The sequence below is a fragment of the Camarhynchus parvulus genome, chromosome 10 (assembly GCF_901933205.1).
Source record: "Camarhynchus parvulus chromosome 10, STF_HiC, whole genome shotgun sequence".
Lineage (NCBI taxonomy): Eukaryota > Metazoa > Chordata > Aves > Passeriformes > Thraupidae > Camarhynchus > Camarhynchus parvulus.
The window spans coordinates 11,941,642-11,968,303 of NC_044580.1; the positions used below are offsets into that span (position 1 = coordinate 11,941,642).

At 43.0% G+C, this 26,662-nt stretch overlaps 1 protein-coding gene and 1 pseudogene across 2 annotated transcripts in view; both read right to left on the bottom strand.

Moving 5' to 3' along the window:
• Positions 1-26,662, bottom strand: part of CEMIP (cell migration inducing hyaluronidase 1) — a 100,855-nt gene that overhangs the window by 66,294 nt on the left and 7,899 nt on the right. The gene's annotated exons all lie outside the window — the stretch shown is intronic.
• Positions 1-26,662, bottom strand: part of LOC115907521 — a 44,459-nt pseudogene that overhangs the window by 9,080 nt on the left and 8,717 nt on the right.

The following is a 26,662-nucleotide window of genomic DNA, read 5'->3' on the forward strand; positions in this document are numbered from 1 at the left end:
GTACAAGCCTCAGAGCCAAAGCTGCAGATACAGTACAATTCTTTTATTGATAGAAAGGATCTCCCACAAAAGACCTCAACACCCATTTCTGTCTGCAAGAGGCACTTGTGCTGTGCAAAGCAGAAAGCCACATGAAAAGAAAAATTAAACACCAAGATAATTAGCTTTTGGGGTTTTTTCTCCTTTCTCCCCAAGATGCCTGAACCATGGTCTGCTTCCCTTGTGTCACCAAAACCTTCCAGGATTTAAATGTATTTTTTGAACAACCTGCATTCCTGGTAAAAATGGAAAATATAAATTTGCCTTAGAGAAAGGAAGCACCACCTTCATCATCTGCCTCTGCATTCTGCAAAGCTCAGGAAGTCAGAATTTTTCCAGAGGCTTCCCTGAAGTGACCCACCACCCATCCCTGCCTGCAGAGCAATAACTGAGGGGAAACCAGTTCATTGTGGTGAAATCAGGGGTCTGCATGCCTGGACCTTTACTTTGTTTTACACATGGACAGCAATAAAGGAAAGCTATTTTGGCCTTTTTCTGTTTTTTCATCAAAACAAAACAAAGCTATCCACAGGATGGGAGAGGGGACAGGCTGTTCTAAAATAATAAATCAAAGCTACACAAAGACCCATCAGCTTAAGCCAGATACTGCCCTCTAGATTTTAACCAGCTCCAGCTGTGTCATAACACAGCACAGCTCAAAACCGGATATATTTTCAGATGATCTGGCCTCTGACTAGAGGAAATGAAAGAAATGCACCAGAGCCATACTTATGGAATATTTCTAGGATGGAGTCCCAGGACATTTGGCTGTTTCATAAGGATGATTTGCATTGCTTTAGCACATTTCATCCCCTGAGGTCACCGTCACAAAAAGAGCTTGTCACTCCCCCAGATGCTGGGAACCAGCTCTGGTGCTGTACTACACTGGCTGCCACCTCCCTGAGGGATGAGAAGGGCATTAGGAAAGGAAACTAGAGGGTGAAAGAATTTTAAAAAAATTTAAAAAACCCACAGCTCTGACCATCCTGAGTTGCCAGGTCATTTGGGAATAGGACTGCTGCAGTTCAGGGTGCAGGTGAGCAGGCTGAATGAAGCAATGAAATCAATTACACCTGCACTGAAAAGATTAAATGAAAAGCACCTACTTTGGAGTTTGTGGAGGAAGAGATGGAAATAACTCCTGTCCCACCACAAAGGGCTTTGGAAGAGTTGTGAGAAGCGAAGGTATTAGAACTTATCCTCTATGTAAGGGGGTTATTTTCTCTTTAAATTAGTGGTATTTAACAATTTCCTACTTAGTTCTGCACTTCAGTTCTGTTTCTTCAGCTTGCACAAAACCCACTGTAAACCCTCCAAAATACCTGTGTGTGTGGCTGAGCTGGGCTGCAGCTCCTCCAGGAGAAGCAGAGATGTCAGCATGACTGTGGGAGGGTTCCTGAGGCTCTGCCCTGCCCCTGGGGGAGATCCTGAGCTCCAGCCACTTCCAAAACCAAGGGAGAGATGCAGCCTCAGGAGAGGGGCAGCAATCAGGCATGGGTTGGCTGGGGCTTGGAGTCCAAAGTAAAACAGATGTGTGTGTATCTTCCTCCGCCCTGGCAAGAAATGGAAACACTGAATTCATGGGAGACCCCCAAACTACAAATTCAGAGTAATTTCAGAGCCCTACCTGAAGGCTGGGGGAGCATACGTAGCTTTAGATGCTTTTGTGCTTAAAAACCAGCACAAACAAAGGAGACACACTTAAAACACAAGGGATGGAAGTCAAACTTGATAAATAAAATGCCAGTGGAGCAGTACACAGGACCACTTTTTGGTCTTCTACTTTCATTCTTAGGAGTTCCTTGCAAGAAAAACAAATGAAAATATTTTTAGGTAGAAAGTCTAATTTTCCAGTTTAAATAAAAGTCATACTAACATGTATAGAAAACTAACTTAAGCTATTTAAGGTATTTGCACCTCAAAACTAAGTAATTGTGTTCACAACCTTTTCTAGTGAAAAGGTTCATTTCATTTTATAGATAAGGAACATTGTTCTTTCTTTTTTTCATTGGTGTGCCTTATCAGGCCAACATTTTGTTATGTTTTTACCAAAAAATTTGGTCTTTGAAGGAGGAAAGCTTAATATACACATGAAAAAAGTCAGTTTAGTGGGTCCCAACTGTTTCAAATATGACTCTGAAAATTTTTGAGGATCTGCTGACACCAGAGTGTATAAAACCTGACATTTCTGCCCCTCTGTTATTGTCATTCAACAATCCCCACAGTGCACTTCATGCATTTTTACCATTGTGTTTATCCTACTTGTTTTCTTTTGGAAATGGCTGGATGAAACAAACCCAAGAAGTCTTTGGGGTTTTTTTCACCAAGATATTGGCATTTGCAGTTCTGGCTCTTTCAGGTAAAGAAAATAATCAGACAAAGTGTTAAAAAAGTTCTGTTTTGGCAATGAACAGGCTTCCTGGGATATGCAAAAGCATAAAAAGGACAAGGGAAAGGCAAAAAAGCAGGCGAGAGGTTTCCTGTTCTGTAACATGTGGCAGATAGAGATCTGCACGTACACACATCCATACCTCATTTACAGCCCTCAGAACACTCCTCCAGTTCAACCCTGAACTCTCAGAAGCAAAGACACTAGAGAAATGGGATCAGAAATGTGATCAAGCAGCAAAGCAGGGGAGACTGCCCTGAGTGGGGGGATGTAAAGCGAGTCACGTAACTTGGAGATGAGATTTGGCTGGAATAAAGATACAAAAAGTGCAAGTCTGGGGCTCTGGCTGCCTGGGAGAGGATGCATAACACTTGTTCAGTATTGTGAGCAACACACAGTGTTGGCCATGTCAGGTGCAGTGTGAGTCCTGGGCAAATGGGTATCACCCAGTGCTGGCGTTTCTGGTTATCCTGGAGGTCAATCCTGGCTGTATTTTAGTAAAGAAGACCTCTAACTGATGAATGTTTTTCTAGAAAACAGCCCTACCATGTTTATTGATGTGGTGTGTCACATAGCTGATGAACATGGAAGGGCACAGTCCAAATCCTGACCTCACTGATGAAAATCTGGGGTAAACTAACGAGGGAATGCCATAGAGTACAACTGAAAATTACATCTTTTTTTCCTTGGGCTTGAAAAAACAAGAGAGTTCCATCCAGTGAGTCAGTCTCCCCCAACTGTTATTACTCCTATTTAAAAACAACCCCTCTGACATTTTGGTCAACATCTACGTGAGCTGAACTTTCAAAGGGAGTGAGAGAACTGGGAATTTCAAACTTTCCTGTTCATAATATGGGAACCAAGCAGAAATCCCCACATGCTGCTTTGGTAAGTCTCTTACAGGCTGAAGTTTAAACTTCAAAGGACCATTAAAAACGCACAGCCCCTATTTAGCCTCCAACCCATCCCAAGAATAAATCACAGGAGGTCAGTGCTTCTTGCTCTCACTCAGGATACAGCTGGTTTTTCTCTCACAAAAATTCTCCCAACAGCTTGCCCAGCGCTTGGCAGAATCTCCTCTGGCACAAAACCTGCTTTCAGGACAGTCACCTCATCTTCAGTCAGCAGCACTGGGGAGGAAGGAGGAGTGAGAGCTGCCCACACATCTCGTGGTGCTGGGAGGAGCAGAGGAAGGGCTGCAAGGGACCTGCCCATGCCTCTGCCCCTTTCTCCCAGCTCAAGCTGTTTCCCTTGAACCCCCATTCCCCACCAGCTCCCTGCAGCTGTCACTCACTCCTCTTTTCTTAGATTTTGGCTTTTTGAAAAGTTTTCTGCCTTCAGCTCAAGCCCAGTAAACCCACCCAACTCCCACAATGACAAATATGGATATTGAATGAACACCCAGCCAATTTTCCCAGAGCCTTGTTAGCCTCTTCTGGATGACTGTAACAATTCAGGTGTGTGTTTAGCTAACTAGAGTCAGTTGTGTTGGGATTTAAATGTCTTTCCTAAATACTGCTATTTAGGAAATGCCATTAAAAATTCAAAAGCATAGGCCATATCTTAATATAAATTAATTTTTTTAATCCACATCTCCTTAGGCAAAAAGAATGGATTTTGGTTTTGTGAAGCTCAACAAATTACAGGAGGGATCCTGCCCTGAGGTACAGATCTGCTGATCCTCATGAAACCAAGGGCTGACTCAGACAGCATTTGGCTTGCAGACAAATGTATTCAAGCAAAAATAAGAACTTCCTGCATTTAAACACAGTACAGCATTTTATCATCTCTGTTCCCACCCTACATGTTTCATGGAGGAATCCCATGCCAGTTCAGTTCCTATCTCTTTAATGTCTTCCCAGGCTCTCTATCACAGACCATTGTGTATTTTGCATTTTCCTGCTGCTGCACCTTGGATGCACATCAGGTCAGGAGATGCTCCCTCAAGACCCCAAGCCCCACTCCCTGGGCCAGGAGAAGGGTAAAGGCAGGGAAAACCCTCAGGTTTCACATGCCAGGCTGCAAAGTGACAAGCAGCCTGGTTTGCCACAGCCACCTGGGGCTGTCTGATGCTCAGATTGCTCTAATTCCTGCTGTAATGTGATCATCTCAGGAAGGATGTGTCTCCTCAGAGGCACCTTGTTAATCCCTTGGTAATTCAGATGACAGAGACCAGCAAGGGAGCAAGCAAGGAGGGAAAACTTCAGGGCTTTAAGATCACTTGGAGATGGCAATGCCAGCACAGGCTTCACCCAACTGCACTGAGTGGTGCAATCTGCAGCCTGGTGTGCTTGCAAGTGCTCTAGCTCCTTTCCAATTATAAAAACAAATGTATATAAATCTTGTGGCTTTCATCCATGGGTTGATCTGTGGGTAGTTTAAGGGATTTAAATAGACAGGAGGGAATTCAAATAGATCTGCTGACTTCTGTGTTGTGTGGATGATTAACTCTGAATCACAGATGTTATCAGGAGGGGCAGGTTATGAAACCCAAGTAGCACTTTATTATTATTGGAAGTAGTGGTGGTGTTCCTTGTATTGCATCCAGATCTAGGGGATGGAGGGGTCAGAACTCGTGCATGTACAGGAACAAGAAAGCATTCACAGCTTTAAATTGGGAGCTCCGCTTTGAAATACTAATTATGCCTTCCTGAGCATTTATCAATCTGGGAAGCAAGAGGAAAAGCTAATCTGAAAAAGAAACAATTTAGGAAATATCTCTAAACTGGGCAAGACTGCAACAAGCACATTCTAGCCTTGTCTTGTTATCTTTGTTTTTCTCCAGACCTTATCACCGCTAAGGAATTTAATCGCAAAAATGACAAGTAGCTGAAAGTATGAATCAGACTGGCACTGAATAATCAGCCATAGGAAAAGATCTACCTACACAACCTTGGCAAATACAAATATAATGAGTCCCCCAGAGCCTGAGTGCAGACTTGGGCTGTGGAAGTTTCCCTGCACTGAAATCTCCATCTCTGGATGGGTTGCAGCCTCCTGGACTTTGTGTCACCCAAAGTCAAAAAGGTCCAGGATATTTAAAGAAAAGTTTAGACAGAAGCTCATTCTGGGCTCTTGAATTTTCAGAAAATTAAGATTGTTCACTGGTGAACTTGATAACAAGCCCCAGCACAGGTTTTTAGCCCATGAAATAGAGGAGCTGAGCAGTGAACCTATGCCCATCCCTGCACAAACAGCAGCAGGAGAAAGGCTGAGCACATGCCTGGGCACTCACATGGGCATCTGCCCTTTGGTTTGCTGTTGGCATGAAATTTGGCTCTCCCCTCCCTGATTTCTTTTATGAGTCTCTCATAAGGATCCAGCTGCTTCACCAAGGCACCAAAGAGCACTGTGCACCTCACTGTACCCCTCCAGGCACATTTCCCTGAATTCTCCTGTCAAACCACGGCAGAGAGCCCTAACAAGGGAGAACCCTTCCCTCTGAGCCTCAGCAGACCACGTGTGAAGGTATTTCCCTGTTCTCATTAAAAGCAAGGAATGCTTCATCTAACTGCCACTGCTTTCATGCTGCCCCAACAACATGACTTATTACACTATACTTCAGATATGTGCTTTGAGGAGGTATAATTCTTATCTTTAGATGTGCTGATAGCACAAAGAAGCCTGGCTGACTTACTGAACAGCCCTGTGCCTTTGATAATAGTATTTGCCTTTGCTTAGAAAATTTGCACAGGCACAATGCCTGGGTCATTAAATTGAAAGATTAAATTTCTGACTTTGATTGCTGTATGAAATACCAATCTTTGCACTGCTCTCCAGCACCCAAAAGAAGGCACTTACTTACAACCAATTATTGTTTTCCATCCTCTCCTCTAGGCTTACCAGCCTCTCCTCCATCTTATAACAAGCCTGATGTTCTCTATGGACCTTTGTGCTTCAGGATAATAATTTTAAGAAATGCCCTTAATAAGTCTTACAGATAATTCTCAATCTTCTGTGAAGCAGAAAAAAAATACCAACACCCCCCTCCCCCCAAAAAACCTACATCAAAAACCTCACAGCCAACACTGCCCCCCAAAAGTAAAAAAAAAAAAAAAAAGAAAGCAAACCAAATCAACCAACCAAACTAAAGGAAAGGAAAATTACAAACAGCTTGGAGAGGGTGAAGTCATGGAAACCACTCCAACAGAAAGACAAAACCCTTGGAGATCTGAGGCTGCATAAAGGTTTTGCAGACATTTTTGTGTCCTGAAAGAAACCCTCAGCAGGTCTGGACTGATTCTGGAGCACACTTCATTGCTAGGCATTAAAATTCCAGCCTGTGCTCTCCTGCTCACTTGACAAAACACTCAGAGTTCCTTGCCCTGCACATCCCTTTGCAGAAGCATCAATACCCATCCTCCTGCTCATCCTCACACAGAAACTCCCAGGCATGAGACAGACAACTCTTATCTGTAGCTTCATCAGGCATTTCTGCTGAGCCTGCAATGTTCCCCAGCAGCCTGAAAGCACAACCTGCAGGTCTCCACCCCGGCTTTGTGTTTGCCCATCAGTCAGTGAGAGAGAGACACAGACACAAACCAGTCCAGCTCTCCCTGGGAACAACGCTGGCAGGCGTGGAGCAGCCTCTCTGCAGCACCTGGAGACACTGGAATTCTAGTTTGATGGGGGCAAAGAAACTGAAGGATCACTCTAAAGTTGGTTTGAATCAGTGGGAGGGAGGCACAAGTGACTGCAGAGGAGGGGAAGGAAGGAAGGAAGGAAGGAAGGAAGGAAGGAAGGAAGGAAGGAAGGAAGGAAGGAAGGAAGGAAGGAAGGAAGGAAGGAAGGAAGGAAGGAAGGAAGGAAGGAAGGAAGGAAGGAAGGAAGGAAGGAAGGAAGGAAGGAAGGAAGGAAGGAAGGAAGGAAGGAAGGAAGGAAGGAAGGAAGGAAGGAAGGAAGGAAGGAAGGAAGGAAGGAAGGAAGGAAGGAAGGAAGGGCACAACAGAAGGATTGAGATAGAGATCTGCTGGCTGTGCTGTAGCTGGTGTCCTCCTCCCTGAGCAAACCCACCCCAGCCGTGCCTCTGAGCTCACTGGACAAGATTCCCAGCTCTCAGCGCTGCCAATTTCAGCTGAGTCATGTGAATTCATCCCCAGCAGCTCCTGCCCACCCCAGGAATCTGGGTGTTCCAGCCTTCTCACAGATGTCTGCACTGGCACAGGATCTACTGGGTCTTTCTGCCATGCCTCAGATGCAGGGAAAGTGTTAATCATGCAAGTATCCAACATTAGTGCTATCCAAATCCTGGTACACATCTCCCTGTCAAATTCTTTATTTCCCCTCTGGCCTTCCTTTAGCCAGCCCAGTGCAGATGACTCTGGAAAGTGACTCTGGATGCAAAGGCAGCATCCTGGACACAGCCATCCACCAGCTTACAGTGACAGGACTGAAAACACTTCAACTGTTCACTCAGGTTATTTCTGAAATTATTAACCCTAGAAGATTGCTGTTAAAGTTCATCCAAATGTGATTTCATTTGCATCTCATGTTTGGCACGGATGCTACTGTTTTAAGAGAACATTTTTTGGAGGTTATGCAGTATTTTGAATTTTAAAAGAACAGATAAAACATAAAGCCACTTGAGATAGGTAGAAGTCTGGTTTTCTATCTCCAATTACTCTGGCCTCCACAATCTGAGATTTCTTTCATTCCAGAAATCATTGGAATACAATGCTTGGTAGAGGTCATACATGAAATTGCTTAGGCAGGCACTTATTTTCCTTCAAACTCCAAAAACCACTTTTTCTCCTTAATTCTTTCACCCTTCCACGGGAATCTCATTTCTCCATGTTATTCCTTGCAGTCTGGAGATTTCACTATTGCATCAGGCTTAAGTCTCACACCACTGAGCATCCAGCATACATGAGGTGTAGACAGAGCAGCCACTCAATTCATTCCCAATTATTTCTTAGCAAGATGCCCCAAATGAAATTAAGTCAATTTGTGGTTTTTCTTTGTTCCAGTTTATTTTTTAGTTATGATTCTTCAAAACAGCTACCTTGCCAACAATTTCTGGATCAGAAAACACTACAGACATTTGCCCAGTTCAAATAACTGGTTTTGTACAAGACAAAAGGAACCACAATCACATTGTGGTTTTCAATAGTAAAATGTAGTTAAATGGATGCTTGAACAAGACCTAAAGTTAAAGCTGAACTTTACCAAAGCCCTGGTGCTGCCTTCAAATCTAAATTCATGCCTGAAGATTGTGGGCCAAAGCTTTGGCAAGGGTGAGCTGGCCATCAGTGACTTGTGTCTGCAGTAGCAAGGAGAGAGCTCACCATTTAAGACAGATAATAATTGCAAAACTCAGGTTGTCCATGAGCAACTAGTAGCTTTTCCTCTTCCTTAAAGTGCACAAAGGTGTATTAATACAGATAAAAGTGATTTAATTCTGACAATTCCCCTGTGACAGGAGTGTCCAGACAATGACCACAAAGGATCATGGCCCTACAGCCACTACAGGTTTAAATCAAGAGGCCCAGGTGTGTGTCACTCTGGAATGGCCATGTATAAAGGGGAAACACTGCCCTTCTCAGGTGCATTCCCGTGGGTCTTCATAATGGCATCAAAGGACAAGATCTTTAGATTTTTTTCAGCTCCGAAGTTCAGGGGAGCTAAACAGAGCTCAAGCTTTGGCCAAAATTCTCCTACCCAGAGCCACAGCAGGGACACTCTGCCAGAGGAGCAGTGGATGGGTGTGGGGTTTGGATGATACTGGAGGGACTTGGGAGCCCTCCAGGGTTACCAGCAGAACGTGCTGCTTCACGTCCCCAGTGCCTCTGCCTCCTTTCATGCCAACTATCTCAAACCTGCTTTGGCGACCTCAGCCTCTGTTGTGTGTAATCAGGTCAGGTTTCACTTGCAAACAGCCTCTGGTATTTTACCACAGTGTGTTTTTAACAATAACTGAGGGCTCAGACAAACTGCAGAAGTCAAGGTGATGGCCAGGTTTTCTTGTGATGCTCATCCCTTGCAGCATCTCCTCTGCGCACCGTGGCAATGCCCATCCCTGCTGATCTCTCTCCTAACAGTGGAACCAGTGTGAAGCACAGGTAATTTCACTAAAAACCATAGATGAAATCAAGCAAAATGAAGAAGATTGCAAGGGAAAAAGCAGCATCTAAAGTGGATATACCCTGTCCTTATGCAATGCTAAGAAAACATGGGAAATAAATACAGCACAGCCTGCAATCTTGCTGTGCTCAGACCTAACATTTTAAACTGTTAGTTAGAAAAACACAATCATTTCAATGCTGTTTGGATTACAGAAGATGCAAAGTTTTGTGCACGTTCTGATGCATTTCTGCACTTTATATATATGGGAGATAAATTATGTGAGCAGTGACTAGTACAAATAAATGAACCGGAGCCAGAGCTCTTCTGGAGGGATTTCAGGGACAGCAGTCCAGGACTTACTTGGATTCTATTTCAAAACTTTCTGGAAAGAGAAACCTCTCTGCACATCAAAAAAGCTGGACTAGAGTGAAAGCAGAAGCATCTCTGTGCATCAGTTAGTGTCAAGCTTTAAAACCTTGCTTCCACACTCTCAGAAATTGCTGAGACCTACAAAATGTCACTTATGAATATTTTGATAAAATTATAAAGCTCCAGACCTTTGGAAAACAGAACATTTTCTATCAACATAGGGCAGTACCTGTTGAAGTTTCTGGGGCCCAGGATGACATTTTCGGGTGCTCTGCCATTCCAGTGGAGGATTTAATCCTGCTGGAGCAGGACAACAGGCTGGCACTGCTGGCACACCCCGCTCACGCCTCGCAGCCACACGGGATGGGAGGGGAATGCTGCTCTGGCAGGGGGCAAGGTCAGGTTCCTGGGGCATCTGGCCTGGATGTAAAGCTGAGGGTGAAAGGAAAATGACAAACATGTCCATTAAACCAGCCAGGCACAGCCTAACATGTGCATTTGATCATCGCTGCCTGTAAATGGTTTCTGCAAATGAAGAGTTCAGAACATTTGGAAAGTCACTGAAATGTTTCCAGTTCAAATAAAAAGGTAAACCAGAAATAGCATCTGCAGCCATCCACAGGGACACCATGAAGTGAGATATGAGATGTACAGTGCCATAAAATGTACACTATTCAAAATCTTGAGGGAGAAGGGTAATCAAGGAAGCATCACAAAGTAACTCTTTTTTATGAATTCAAATAACTGCACTTAAAAACAGGCTTATTCCATTGAAAATACAGAAAACTGAAGTTATTTCAGTGAGCTTTGGACTAGGCCCAGCTATCTAATAGAATCCACATCTTTGCTCTCAAGTAGCAGACTAGGCTGAAATTCTGGAGGCTAAAACTTGATGTCCTGACTGCATGACCTTATAGACTAAATACCAAAGTCCAAGGCTCCAGCAAAGCTCTTCTTGCAGGGACCAAGAGATGCCTCTGACCTGTAGCTCAACTCTACAGGAAAGTTACAAATCCACACTCCAGCTGTTTGCTTTTTCTGCCCTGCCATCACTCAAAGGCAAATTTCTGTGGCAAACATTGGTTTTGAGGCTGAATGTATGACACTGCCCTGCTTTCCCCCATGTGAAATTCCAGTGCAAAAGGAGGATGCACAGCTAGTCATACAAATCTGTCTCTGCATGCAGGGCTGTTTCAGGCAGCTTGTCATGTTCCCTGAAGGGTTTCAGATGCACAAAGGACAGATGAGGACATCCATAATCCTGCTGCCTTCACTCTCCTGCAGTGTAGAATAACACTCTTTGCATCAAGAACTTAAAACATCCAACATAGAAATCCATGGTAGCTCACAAATGTCTAAGCTTCCACATGAGCATCCATCCATCAAAATTATTTTTAAACTCAATTTGTGTCTTTGAGGTAGATCTAAATGGAAGCAGTAGTTTCTTATCAGATTTTAATTTCACAAGGATACAAGTGCAGCCAAGACTAGCAGAGAGGTTAAGACTCCATCTATCAGGATATCTGCCTGCTAATGCAGGGCACTCACATCTCCAGATCTGCTTATCCTCCTCTTATCTACAGAAAACTGAAAGCTCTGCAACACCAGACTATTTCTTATCAGTTTGTATGTGGGGTTATTTCAGTTAGGGATTCAAGTGAGTTCAGCCCTGGTTCCCATTTCATGCTCAGAAGGATCTTGCCTGCTCCTGTGTTGATTTTGAGCTCTTAAGGATCTCCAATAGAAGGACCACATTTGTCTACCCCTCCTCTCATCCCTGGATCCAGCAGCCTCGTGCTGAATGCTGAAATTAAACATTTGCGTCTCATGCCAAAGGAGCAGTCCAAAAGTGGTTGTGACAGTTTCTCAGATATTCAGTCCACTCCTCCTTTCACACCATTACACTTCAATGATGAGAAGCTATTCTGAGTGATATCTGCAGATACTGGAAGATTAAAGTGGATCCCAGAATGACATTAACATAAATTTTTCCTGATGGCTGAAACTATTGATCAAGTAATTCACCCCAAACAACATCTCTGGGCAGTAATGCATTTGCTCATTCTTGATGGATCAAGAAAGATTGGATTATTTTACAGTCTGATAAAAAAAGCCTTTTTTATCTATGAAACCAAGAAGAAAAACCTATTTTGGGTTCACATTCAAACCATGGTTGGAAAGCCAATAACACACAACACAATAACTCATTTCAATCTCACTTGGCCCCATCAGGATGGGGTAGTGCTGAGGTTGGAGCAGGGGATCCATCAGGTACATTCAGACCTGAAATCCCATCAGTGTATTAATTGTTCCCAATCCAAACAGCATTTTCTAATGAAAACCAGTTGGAATGAACACTTACATTGCACTTACTACAAAATTAAATGCACCAATGAAAAGCCAAGGAAGGAAGGAGATGCATTCAATGAGCCCCAAAGATTCCTAGATTACAGGTTACCAAGAACAAAAGATTCCTATGTGCTTTAAGCTATTTGTGTAAAGATTAAAAAAAAAAAATGGAGTGAGAGAGCTATGGTTTAAGTTGCTTGTTATAATGAATGAGCCCAAAGAAGTGCTGGAATACTTTACAGAATGCTTCAATAAGGTGATGAGGAAGGGAGGTCAGAGATTTATTGGTAGCATTTTCCTCCAGTCACAGGACCAAGACACAGGTCTGACATTAAGGATAATGATCTCACCTCTTTGGAGAATGGAATGGTCATAACCAGAACAAGGAAAATGCCACATATGCATTATAGAAATGTTGTAAATTTACTTGTAAATGACTTGTAGAGTGTCATTTGGTGTCCTGCAGTGACAGTGGCCACTGAGTGAATGTTCTCCAGAAATGCAAAACACCAAGAGTGTGATTTTCACTCCCATAGAAATACAACAGTATACCTGACAGATCTTTAAACATGTTTCTTACTAAAGGAGGGTACAGCCCTGATCAAGAAATCCAGATCCTATGTGAAGAGACTGTTTTGCCCATGTGGACCATCACCAAGCCAACAGGAATGAAAAATTCATCCACTTTCTAGAATGAAAAATCTATCTTCCTTAGAACCACCTCCATAATTTTTGGTTACTTCAATCAAAACTTTAAAAGAAAATGGGTCACAAAGACACTTTAAAATAAGAGAAATGGTGACAGATTAATGTGGTAGGAGAAAAAGAGCTGGTTAAAACATTGTAAAATATGAGCCTTCTAATTGCTTGGGTGGTTTAATGGACATTGTTGTCATTTTAGCTGCTTGACACTTCATGCTGAAGAGATGTGTCAGATTCCCCCATGCTTACATGGCAATTTTCCCAAGTAGATTGTGAAACTGAAAAGATAAGTTCTTTACAATTCAGGGGGATCTGCTATTCAGCTGGAGAGTGAGTATGAAGATAAGCAACATGCCAAGTATTGGAAATTACAATCTTGATTTCTGAGAAAAGGTTTTCTTGCTTTCTTGTTTCATTACTCTTGCTTTTGTCCTGTCATGCTGTCAGCTGTCATGTTGGGGCAAAAAACCTTAAAAATGAGAAGATCAAAACATACCTTCTCCCTTTCTGGTTGACTGACTGTTCAAAAAATGTTAATATCTCAGAGAAAAACATTTTCTCCATGAAATTTCCATGTGAAGTCTTTAAAACTCTTGCAGAAAGGAAAAAATGTAGCTTTCTTTCTCTATGACATGCTGGGATGTCACTGGCATCAGGAAAACTACTTTGATTTTCAACTGATGTGCATCAGAGACCCAAACTAAACCTCTTTGTCCAAATACAGACACCAAGAACTGAAAAACATCTCACAGGCTTTTCCTCCTTCCCAGTGTGATAATCCTCAAGCACCACAGACATCCTGGGGCTGTGCAGTTCCCTGTGGCTGGAAAACCACTGCTCACCTCACTACCTCCTGCATCTCTTGCTTGCTTTGCATTTAAGAGCATCAGCACCAAAGGCAGCCACAGAGGCACTGAGGCCACAGAACCAGCTGAAGATGTGAAACCCAGAGATGAAGGATCAGCACAAGTGCAAACATTCACTGCAAGGACAGAATTAACAAAAATGGAATCATTTCTATTTCAGCCAACGGCAGTGAAGGAGTGACGGAGTGAACAGGTGTAAAATCAACAGCATTTCCTAGAGTATTTTAGAATTGCAAGGCATCAATTTTTTTTAAATTCAAAACTGACACCAATTTGGCTGTGTGGCAGGCTCTTATGACTGTCTAACACCTTTTTAAGCTTCTTAAAGAAAACAGCACGTACTGCCAAAAACTACTTATTTTAATAAAGACTAATACCAAAAAAGAGAAGTTTCACAGCCTCCTCTGATATGCTGCTGTGAAATCTGCAGGCAAACAGTAAATGCACAGCTTCAGCTGCCCAGTGGGAACCAAGGCACTTCTCTTACAATTTATATATAATTCAGAAAAGGTTTAGGAGTCTCATTTACATCATAACAAGTACTGCAGCTGTCAAGGAGTCTCCAGCTCTGTGCCACTGGAAATCTCACACATCGACATGGGGAGAACTATGAAGCCTCTCTCTACATTTTTCTTTCTTTATTGGCCTTTGCAACAGCTGAAAATCAGGTTGATGGGACACCAAGGACCTTGGTGCCCTGCTGATGAAGTCTGAGTGACTCAGACCCTGCCAGAAGATGTGGTGCTGACAGCTCTTGTGCTTTCCCTGTGAGCTTCCCTCTATTTAGTGTTCCTCCTGTAAATAAGCCTTGCTTTATTTACATTACAACATGAGAGTTTCAGCTGTCATTAAAGAGCAAAAGCGTTGGTCCTGTTTGGACAACAACAACCCTACAGACTCCAGAACCAAACAGGGAGGGCTAGCAGACCTGGTGGTTCTTGCTTAGTGAATTTCATGATTTTAAGGTGGTCCCCAAACCAAACTAAGGCATTTCTGAGTGCTGCCTGCTGAAGGAAGCCCTTGGACACTGCAGGGGGATGAGATTTGATGCTGCTTGGAGACACTGAGGAGGCAGCACCACGAACCCACCACAGAGGGTGGGAATATCAGCCTGAGCTGCCAGATAAAAACACCCTCAGGAAAGCCCATCCCCAGGATTTTTGGATCTAGAAACACTGCCAGAGGAATTGTTTTTCCCCAGGCGTTTCCTTTCTTGGGCAAATTACATCCAGGAGAAGAGGAGCATGAAATGGGACTGAAAGAAACCAAGCAGAAAGGAATTAACTGTACTCCAGGCACTTAGCTCAGAAAGGATTTGCCTGCAATGTTAGCTGAAGGACTTGGATCTGAGTTTTCCATGCCAAGCAGCCCATCCCAAGACTGACTGTCTTGGGCTCCATTCAGCAGGAACACAGGAGTCACTATTTCCTTCAGCTGAAGGGATATTTTCACCTGCTTGCACTGGGGGAGAATACAAGCTCTTGTCTAGCAGAGCTACATGAAAAGGAACAGAAAAACAGATTTTGTAATAAAGTTGTTAAGATCAAAGCAAACCATCTTTCTCCATGATTGGATTCACTCTTTTGACACTCAGAATTCAGCAGACAAACAAGCCACCAGTCAGAAAGGGTGCTGAGAATCAGAGTGAGGCTGAAATATTCTAAGAGTTATCCTCTTCAAATTAATCAAACCCTGCAGCACGAGACCAATTTCTTCTACCCTGCACATACATATATTTCCCTCCCCAAAACCCATAAAGTGAAGCATTTAATATGACCTTTACTCATCCTGCTGGATGCTTATTAGTTGAAAACTGCTGGTAAGTAATGGATCCCAGAGAAGTAAATGTTTATGCTTGCCTAAACCTAGCCAAGGAAATTTTCTATGGTGGAAAAACTGTCTCACCATGTAGAGTGCCATAACCAGGAGAATATTAATAGAAATAAAAATATAAATGCCTGCTTGTTTGCAACTCTGAATTTAACTGTTAGGTTGCCAGAGCAGGGACAATTATTTCTCTAGAGACACAGAGCCAAATAAAGTGCCAAGGACAAAATCCTATTTCAAAGGGACTATTTCATAGGAGCCCAATCCTGTTTCTGCCCAGCCAAAACACACCAGGGTTTTTAATTCCAGTGTTTAGATACTTAAATAGCAACTCCTGCTCTCTGCTGTGCAGCTAAAGCAAATGCATCCAGCTCTTTTAGCTTAAGGAGACATGAATACTCTGTGTTTGACTGTCACAGTCACTGCTGGCAAGGTCTAGGGCCATCTCTCAGCCTGTGATTTCTGCATGGGAAATGGGAAATTGGTGTGAATTTGCATCTCAACACCCTGAACACAAGTAGGATGTAGCAGAGAAGAAACACCTTCCATGGCTGAAATCTGATTCACCACAACAATCTTCAAGAGCCCCATGATAGAGTGGGCAAATGCCCGGAAGAAGAAAACACCAAACTTCCCCCAGCTGGATTTCAGCTTGCAGCAAAATGATACCAAATCTATCGTTCACCCTTGGTGTGAGAAGTGCTGAGCAGCCTCACTGCCTCCCCCCTCAGCAGAGTATCTGGTGCAGGCTGGGCTGCCCCGTTACCTGTGAGATTCCCAGGAGAGATCACCCCATTCCAGCAGGGGACACTGAGGGGATGAGGCAGCAGGCTCTGCTCTGCCTCTGGGGGTGTCTGCATGCCCTCACCCAGCCATCCACACCATGGAAGATGCACATTTCCATTGCCATTGTTTCCAAACCACTGGCCTGGTCGGCCAAAAAGCACTTTCAGTCCAACCTAGAGGAGAAAATAAGGTGAAAAATCGCTGCTTAGCTCAAAGTAAGGACTCAAGTTTGCAAAACTCTATTTTGACAGTGATAGATTTGGAACTAGGAGGCTCCATTGTCTGAGCAGAGTTTTGGTTTGCCTCTTCTGTTTAGAAAATATGCCAGCCATGTTGGTTCTCCCTCTCATTTCTGAATCCCAGGAGATATTTCCACCAAAATTAGACTTTGGTTCTTTGAAGTGCACCCACACCACCATGTGTTGTTTGAAATCACACAGCAATAAACTAAACAGTGGCAAAAGAAGAGGATGACTGAGAGTGTAGGAAAATACCAGAGGATTATGAAATTTACTGAGGAATATCACAGCTGTTAATAAAGAAAAGAAAAACCTAGCTATTTGGGAAATTTTCTCATATCTTTTCAAGGTCCCTTTTAAGTGGTTCTGTCAGTGTCATTTTTTTTATAATTGTTCTTCCTAAACCCCCGTAAAACTTATAAAAGTTTTAAATTCTCAGAATTGGCTCTCGTGCACATTCTTATACATCCCATGATTTTTAAAATTTTTTTAGGAAAGAGAAATAACAGGAAGAAGCATTATCCTTATTGTGCATAGCTCTGCTCTCAAGATTCTTCAGCAGCTAAGTAAAAATATCTGTCCTGATATGAAAATACATCAAAACAAGGCAACTGCAGATGTTCAGCAAAAAAAAAGTGTGGAATATTTTAATGTCTGCAGATGAAATTATTACAGGGTGTGAAGATTAAGTTCTGAAGTAATCAAGAAAATAATTACTCCAGGTCAAGCACTCTGAATGAATCTGCTGGCAATGAATATCAAAGCAGACAGCATAAATAACCACAGGAAAGTGCCAGTCCAAAGGAGTGTCATTTGTTCCATTTACACCAACTCATTTTAATTGGACTGTGCACATGAATAAGAATCAGGGTCAGCAGGATTAGGCTGAAAGTTTATTAAGGGCTTTAAATGCTTTATTTTAACAATAATAAACAGAAGGGCTTAGGAGAATAGGAGGGTTATTGTGACTCTGGGTTGGATGGGAAGTCCATCCCCTTAAAAAAATCCCCAAACCCTGCAGCAACAACTACTTGCAGAATAAAAGTCGTTATGCCTTTAAAATGAAGTTAAAGCCTAGAACCATTTTCTGCCACCTTCTTGTCTAAGTAGGAATCTCATAATCAAATACTTGAGGCAGTCTCCTTTAAGGGAGGCTGAAACACTTGGAAGTTTAAGGTGCATTTCTGAGGTTTTTAAAATCTTTTCTTGCTGCACCACAGGAAGTTTTTCCCCAAAAGGCTACCTGGCCTTGGCCTAGGAGGATCCCAAAACTTACTGGTTTTCCGGGTTTTTTTTCCTCTCATTTTAATTTATAAAATATAAGATGTTAAAAAATGTAAACACCATGCATCAGCTCAAAACTCCTTTACAAATGCTCAGTGATGGCATTTCTGGAGTTGCATATGAAAACAGACCCTGCACTGGGGAGGAGAGCAAAGCCAGCTGCACTTCAAACCAAACCAAGGCACAGCCAGTACATCCGACATTTGATCAACACTCTCAGTGTTTCCATCCAGCAGCAGACACTTTGGGTGCTAATTTTATTCCTATCTCTAAAATTCTCCTCTAAAAAGTCTGAAAGTCACAATTAAAGTGGAAATTTTAATGAGCAGTGTCACTTCTTGTGTAAGCCTCAAGGTTGCCTTACTTTGGTACACTGTGGGACAGGAATGCTACTGAGTTTGCACTTACAGCTGTGGCAGTGGTTTTTTATAATTTTTCCTAAGTGAGCACACAGGAACAAAGACTCTGCTCCTCAGGGTTGTTCACATGGAGCCAGGAAGGAGCTAGAAGAAGGTGCAGAGACAGGTCATAGACGCTACTATTGAGCCACCTAATTTTCACTAGGTGTGGCCACCTCTGAGTGACACATGTAAAGGATACTTGAGTTACCTGTCTGAAGCCTGACAGAGTTCTGTTTGTAATCTCTTAAGAATGTGCCAACTCAACCTGTCCAAGGGCAGCACACCTAACACACCTGCAGGGAACCCTGACAACTGCACTTTCTATTTAAAAAAACAATAAGGTGCTGGAGATTATTGTAATAATTAGTAACTTCTAGTAACATTCAAGTCTTTGCACAAGCTGCCAACAAAAGACATCTCACTATAATTTTAACAAAACCATTTTCATCCAGCAGGAATCTTCCTCCCATTTACCCCCCAAGGTCTCTGTCCCCATGGCTTTTCCTCTGCTGGAATGATGCAAACCCTCACCCTGCCAAGTCCCTTTGGTCAGGAGTCTCTTTAAGGTTGGGACTGGGTTTTTTTTCTCCTCTCTATTTCAGGAAATAACAGACTTCAACTGTCTGCTTTTCTTTTTCCCATCATGAGCTGTTTGCAAATGTGACACAGAAAGCCAGCGCTAAAACAACACAGGCTAAACGTGGCAAAGTCAACAAGAGGAGGTGCCCATCTCCCAGCTAGGCTGGACTGCAGTCCCATGGGAGCTGCCAATATAGCCAGGGGTCAGTGCAGCCCCTGTGAGCTCTCCTGGGGACCACAAACCCACCCAACACAGCCCACGGGGATTTCTTTGGCAGAAATAATTCCTGAGATGCAGTAGGGTTGGCACAGGTGGGAGAGGGATAGGATGGAATCCACCCTAAGCATAAAAATAGCAGTGAAGCAGAACAGAAGACCTAAACATTACACTCCACACAAAGGATTCTAATTGTCTATCCATTGACAAAGCTGCATCTCACCTATTATCTATGCATTTATCCATTGCAATATTATTGCTGGGCTGGTTTGTTTGTTTTGAGAAGAGTGCTTTCAAAAAGTCATTTCAAAGCAGTGGAAGCAGCAGCAGCTTGCTGCAGCCCAGCTGAGGGATGACTGATGGCTGTGGGACACAGAGGGCTGAATGGGTGGCTGTTTTGTGACTAAAAAGAGATATGTCAGCTCTTCTCAAGCAGTGGGGCACCAGTGTGTGGCCATGGCTTGGTTCTGGGCTGGGGCACCTTGCTTGAGCTCTCCAGGTCCTGCTGACTGACAGAGATACAGGAGACCACAGCCATCAGTCATCCCTCAGCTGGGCTGCAGCCAGCTGCTGCTGCCACTGCTTTTTGAAATGACTTTTTGAAAGCACTCTTCTCAAAACAAACAAACCAGCCCAGCAATAATATTGCAATGGATAAATGCATAGATAATATGTGAGATGCAGCTTTGTCAATGGATAGACAATTAGAATCCTTTGTGTGGAGTGTAGTGTTTAGGTCTTCTGTTCTGCTTCACTGCTATTTTTATGCTGGAATTAAACAAGACCTGACTGGCTTTATTATTTTGTTGTCTAACCAATCTGCTGATTAGTCTGATTAATTACACAATTATCCTTCAGCATGACTAATAGTTTTGTCATCACTGTACAACTTGCAGTAATGTTTAATTTCTTCTTAAAGAACAACAGTAAAATGATTGTACTTTAGGGAATTAGTACTTAGCCATCCTTTAAAAACTAATAAAATGGCTAATAAAACTAAGAAGCCTGGAGATGGAAAATTAATTAAAATGGTTGACAGGCTCTATCTTAACTAGGCAAAGATATATTACCCCATATAGCAATGAGTAACAACAACAAAAAAAATAAACTGTGTGTGATCCTACGAGTATAAAATCAGATGTAGCACATCTGGATTCAATCCAGATAAAAGGGAATCAAAGTGAAAATTGCTGGGATGCAGGTGCTTACAAACATACATGATTTTTAAGCTGGCAAAGTACCAGCTTCAGAAGTTGATATTTTCTTAGAAATATACAAATAATAAATAGTTATTGAGATCATGTCATTAGGGTTTGTTTGGGTTCGGGTTTGGTTTTTTTTGTTTGTTTGTTTGTTTTTTGGACTTTTTTTTTTGTAATAGGCTTACACTGCACTGGTTTAATTTGCTTTGCAGAATTATTTGGGAAATCTTCTGACCATTTTTACTTTGAAAACCGTAGGTCCTAAAGGTGTTGCAGTACTGAACTGCCTCTCAAACAGACAATGCTGCATATTCAGCAGGCTCATTGGCCTCAGATGTTGTGACTGTATTAAGAGTTGCATTTTTAGTCATTTGAGGTATAATCAACTCTTTGCCAATGTGCATAGATATCACCTGTCTGAAACCATTCTGGTGGACAGTCCTACAGCCTTTATGGAATAAATTTTCCACTCTCTTCCACTTCACTGAGCAAACATTTTTTCTCTAAGCTCCCCTGCCCTGTTCCATGTTGATTTTCTTGTTAATGTCCCCCACGATCATCTTATAACCATTTCCCCAAGGGAACACGTGAAGAAGGAACAGCAAATTACCCCTTACTCTTGTTCCAAATGTCCATGAAGCATCCAAGGCAATTAAGATCTTCTCACCAAAATGCACAAAGACCATGTTTTTTACTTAGAGGAGCAGTCAAGTGACTGCAATCAACACCATCCTTTCATGAAATACCCCTGGTTGTTGGTCTGAAGTGTTCCAGAGAGGGGACAGATAAACTCTCTGCTTGCCAGAGGGAGTGATATTGGTCAATCTCAGACAATGGAAATTTTCCTCAAGGTAAAGCCAAACCTCAGGCCAAAGTTACTGCAGTTCATGGACATCCCAACAACTATGGACCTTGTCTGAAAAAAGCTCAGGAGGTCATGATTCCTGGAGAGAGCCAGGTGCAATCCACCATTTCCAAAGCCAAGTGTCCAGGGTCATGAACCCTACAGGAATCCAGGACAAGGGCTGGAGTTGCTCAGCATGCTCCAGCTTCTGCCAAGGCAGAGATACAGAGCCCCATTCTGTTGTCACAGCTCAGGGGAAGTCCCTGTTGTGCACAACAGGAATTTCACAGCTGATCTCAGAAACTGGGTCAGGGCTTTGCTTCTCAGTGCATTTGCTATTTCTGTAGAATTGTTTTGCAGCTTATTGGCTCCTGATATCTTCTGTGTGACCCTCTCAGCCTCTGAGACCAGGTCCTTGCCCGGTCCTCAGCAGCTGGCAATGCTGCACTACCCAAGACTTGTGTTCTGGGTGTTCTGATTACAAGGTGAAACCTTTCTCCAATGCAGATTTCTTTGTGTATGTCTGCCCAGGCATAAGATATCAAATTTTACTTGCTTATAAATAACCTTCATGACTAAGAAAAAAAGGGTTTCAAAATTAATTGATGGCATTGCACCAATGTAACACACACCTCTGCTTGGAAATCCTGCTCTAGGATAGCAGTCACCACTGCTAGAAACTTTAAAACCTATCACATCTAACAGCAAACATTTCTGCTCCTCTCACTTACACTTTTCTCCATCAGGGTCTGTGACACATTGTTCTGGGGGCTGATCTTTCATGGGGGATTTTTCATGAAGAACCCTTGAGTGTCTGTCAGCTTGCCATCCTGACAGACCCATCATAAGTCTGGGATCCATGGACAGGGAATGTCCTGGGAGATTTAAACACAAGCACCTTGGTTCTGCACCACTGAAGCACCACACAAGAGCCATTTGGCATCAGTCAGGTTCTCTAATCTGTTCTCTGCTGACTAATACACCAAGGAGAAAACTAAATCAAACACATTCAGTCAAGAATGCTCTCAAGCTGCTGGCCTGAAGAGTAAGTTTATTTGCATGCTTATTATTTCTGGCCTGAACAATAATTTAAGCACCTGGTATAAATTACTCATTGGTAGCCACATTAATTCCAGGGGCTTTTCTTCTACCTTATGCTAATGCCAAGAAGAAATGACAGAAGAATAACTCACTTGTTTCTGGGCAGTGTTCTGTGTTCTCCATTTGCCCCTTTTCCCCACTAGCTGTTTTGGCCTCCCTGGGAGCCAAAGTTGCTGCTTTCTCCAACAAAAATGGAACATGTAACCTCCAGGCTGGAGCTGTTGTTGGGAAAGTCCCATCACTGCAAGCAAAGAAACACCATGTAAATATGCAGCACAGCACACCAATTAATTAACACTTTTAATTGCACCACAGACACAGTAGAATTTGTGCCTTTAATTTGGAAAGAGGTGCATGCAGCTCTATAAGAGCCTGCTCTAAAGTATGTTTAGAAACCAGTTAGTTTCTAAACCAAGTTCATGACAACGCAGCTTTGTGCTTGAGCATCAGGATCTCCTGTCCAGGAGCTCCTGTTCAGCAGGAAATATTCAGCAATTATCATGTATTCCCCAGGCATGCTGAGGCAAAGAGAATGAAAGGCTAAATTTCCTCTTGTATTTATGGCTGCCCAGGGAAAAGTTGATGTGGTCCAGAGGGGAAATGGAAGCTTTTCTCCTGTCTTACACTAATTAGCAGGGGAATGTCTCAGTTTCCATTCTTGAGCATGTTACACTGCAGGGAAAAATGGATAGAAGACCCATTTTAAGGAATTACCTTTCCAGAGTGAGTCCAATTCCATTGTCTGAAAACCTGGGACAGAGGAAACACAAGGGTGTAAATGATGAGGAATGTCTGCAGTGAATTTGGCCTACAGACCTATTTATGCCTGCTGTGGGGGGAATGATATAACAGTAATAACCTACCTTGAGTTGCAGAAAATAATGTCACCATCCCCAGCCCAGGCCCTGTGGTCATTATTTTTAAGAGCAATAACAGCATCAGTCACGGCAGGAACTCGAGGCTTTTCAGGATCAGCATCTTGATGTGGGCAAAACCTGAAGAAAGAATCTTAGTTAATGCACCACAAGGGACACAAGAATCAATTGCAGACAGAGGCAGTAATACCCAGTAGATCTTTTTTGTTGTCCAGTTATTGGCATGGTGGGTCTAAGGAGGTGATATGTCCTGAATCAGAGTCAGGATATTAGCCTGATTTCACTTTTGAGCTTTGGTGTAAAGCAGAAAACAAGAAACATTCATAAGGATGAAATTCTGGCCCAGGTGAAGTGAGCAGGTGACTTCTCACTAGACACCAATGGGCCCAGAGCTGCTCTTTAATTTGATTCAATGTGATTTAGAGGCATAGAAAACATTTTTCCCAAGTCACTCCGATCCTTTTGTAGATGTCCTTAGAGGGCCCAGTGAGAATCCCTCTGTTGATGTTGGAAAATCAATTAGACACTTTCAGGAATCTCATTCAGCAAAGCTAACAGAGTAATTGGAGCTGCTCTCCTTGCATGTACAGCTCTCCTTGCATGTACAGCAATGCTTCTTTGGCTGCTGAAGGAGAAGCTGCTGAAAGCAAAAAGATTCTCCCTGGGAGCTGGGTGCACCTAAATTGCTCACAGGCTCTTTCTTGCCACAGTGGCTGTTAATGGTAGATTTGTGCTGTGTTTGGGAAAAAATGACCATTACTTTTTCTAAGTCTACCCTCACCTCCTGCTTCTCCCAGCTGAGGTACAAAGGCACATTTCTCCTTGATGCCCAAGGGGGTGGCCCTGGCAGGGAAGTGTCACAAGGGACACACAGACATCCTTTCCTTTCAGCCTTATGGGAACATCATATTGACAGGGTATGATGGAGGAGACAAAAAGCCAAGGCTTGACCAGGAGCAGCAGCTGATTTCTCTCAACTTCCTCACACAGACCCAAAATGGCCTTAATTTACCTGCTTCCACTCTGCAAGAGGCAGCTGACAAAAACCTTTGAGGCTATTTATTTTCCTCATTAATCCCAGAGCAGTCTCAGCAGCCTCTTACATCACCTTTCAGATGTAAGTTCTTCTGAGCAATTAGTGATAAATATTAGAGTTTACAAACCACTAATGCACCAGTGGGATCTGGATCCCCTTCCACATGCTTCACTGCTTAGTCCTCACAACCCCAAGTGCATGGGTGTCCTTTTTGGCCAGCAATAACACAAACAGTCCAGTGCATAGCTATGCAATAGTTGCCTCTGCACATCAGAGAAAGCTAGTGCTTTTTTTTCAGATGCTCCAGCCATAACGAGGCATTAATGATCTGCTAAATGCAGTGCAGAAGCCAAGATGCAGTACAACTGTCCAAAACACCGAGCCATGCAGCGTGTGCTCACCTGGCATTACCCACAGTGAGATCCTCCCTGGGATCTTCAGGCTCTCGTTGTCTTTACTCCTTTTCCAATAAACAAACCAGCCTGGAAATGCACACGCTTCCAATTACTTGACCAGATCGCTCAACAGGGACCAAAGATGGGAGATTTTATCAATGCCTGCGGGCAGCCAGAGCGTGCAGGCACAGGAGCAGCAGCAGCCAGGGCTCTCCCTTCCCTTTGGGTCTCCTGGCACTGCTCAGCAGGACATGAGCGCAGGATGTAGCACGCTGAATTCAGGACAGAATGCCAGATGTTATCCATCAGCATCTTGGGCTCTCTTCTGACCCAGAGCAAGGCTCTGAACTCCCACTCTCCCTCCCTCGCAGAAAGCAATGAGGGACCTTGCCAAGCTCTTGATAACTTTTTGGAAAAAGAGTGTTGTTAAGAATTAAGGCTTTAAATAACGAGTGACGAGTCCCCCGACAGGCAAAAGAGAACATGAGCTGCTGCAGCCAACTCACAGGCTTTGGGCTAGAGCAGCATGGACCAAGAGGTAAAACATACAAAGCACAGCAAACAAAACCAATTTCTATTGAGAATATTTAGAAATAAGTTTAAAATGTTTTTTATGCCTTACAGGTTATGTTTTTGTGTCAACAGCATATTTGGGGAAAGTGTTTTTCTTGGAACTACCCTTGAATTTTTGCTCTCATCTTCCAGAGGTGATGAGCAGTTGTTGGCACAGATTACTTTCCCCCATCCCTTTACATCCTGGCATCATTGTGGTCAACAGCAGTGCTGGGAGTGCTGCCTGTCTGTCCTTAAATCTCACTTAGAGTAGGTGTGCCCACAGCCTGGGACATTCCCTCTAACACAGCCACCCAACTGAAGCTCCTGGAATGGGCCCTCTACTCCCCTCAGCTCCCTCTTCAATATTTAGAACAAACAGGGCCCTCAAAAGTTGATTGTGTCTTGATACAGTGTTAAAAAAATCAAAATGTGAGACACCCACAAGCATCCCAGAGCAGCACACACAGTCAGTGCCATGCTATCATATTGACAGAAACATAAAAACCATCACTTGCCTTGAAACTGGAGGGGGCTCTGCTGTAAAGCACTCCCAGGGGATGTGTTCAGCCTGTCCCTCTGGATATTTCCCCTCAGACTGCCTGGCGAGGACCCAGTGGAAGAGGCACCATATCCCAACATCCTAAAAGACAGAGGGAGGTGTGAGAGATGGGGCACTGCCATCAGTGGTGCAGGCTACCCTGGAGTGCAGCTTTTCACACTGTGCTGGACAGATTTCCAACCTGAGCCTGTCCAACGTGCGGCTCCTGGGGGACACCAGCAGCCCACAGCTCCTGCACCTCCCAGCTCAGCCTTTGGCAGGCACAGTGGGTCCCCAGGGCACACACAAGGGTTGTAAAAATGCATTTATTGTGGGTGAAATTCAGGTGGTTTATAGAAAACAGTCAGGTCTGTACAGGTATATAAAGCACAAACATGTTTTGGGTAAACATAAGAGATTATAATAAGGGGAGAGCATGTATTCATATATAGAAATATAAAATTTTATTATTAGTTAATAATTTAATAGTTATTTAGTTAGTTATTTAATAGTTAATTAGTTAATAGTTAATAATTTAACTATTAACTACAAATAAAAATCAATATTTTCTAAGAGCTATCACACACCAGTTCCAGGCATAATTGTAAGAGAAATCAGTGGAGAAGTGTAGGCAAATATTTGTTCTTAACAGAAACAAAGAGAGCAGAAATACATATCCAAATTCTATGTCTTAGTAAAAACTTATTGCTCCTGACATCAATAAATAAATGTAGAATATTTGGGAAGTGGAGGCAAAGCACAGCTCTGCCATTAAATGGTTTTACCTGAGCAGCAGCCACTGCATTCTCTATTAAGTTGTTGTTTGGATTTGCAATCCAGAATGTGCTGACAGCCCTGAAAAATCAAAATCAAAATGATCCTGAGCAGTTACCAAACAGGAACGGATACATTTTCATAGCACTGCCCTGGACTTGAGCCACAACTCTCCTATTGACTTTAAAACTCCACACAACCTTTTAATGACACTCTTTAAGGAAAATAAACCA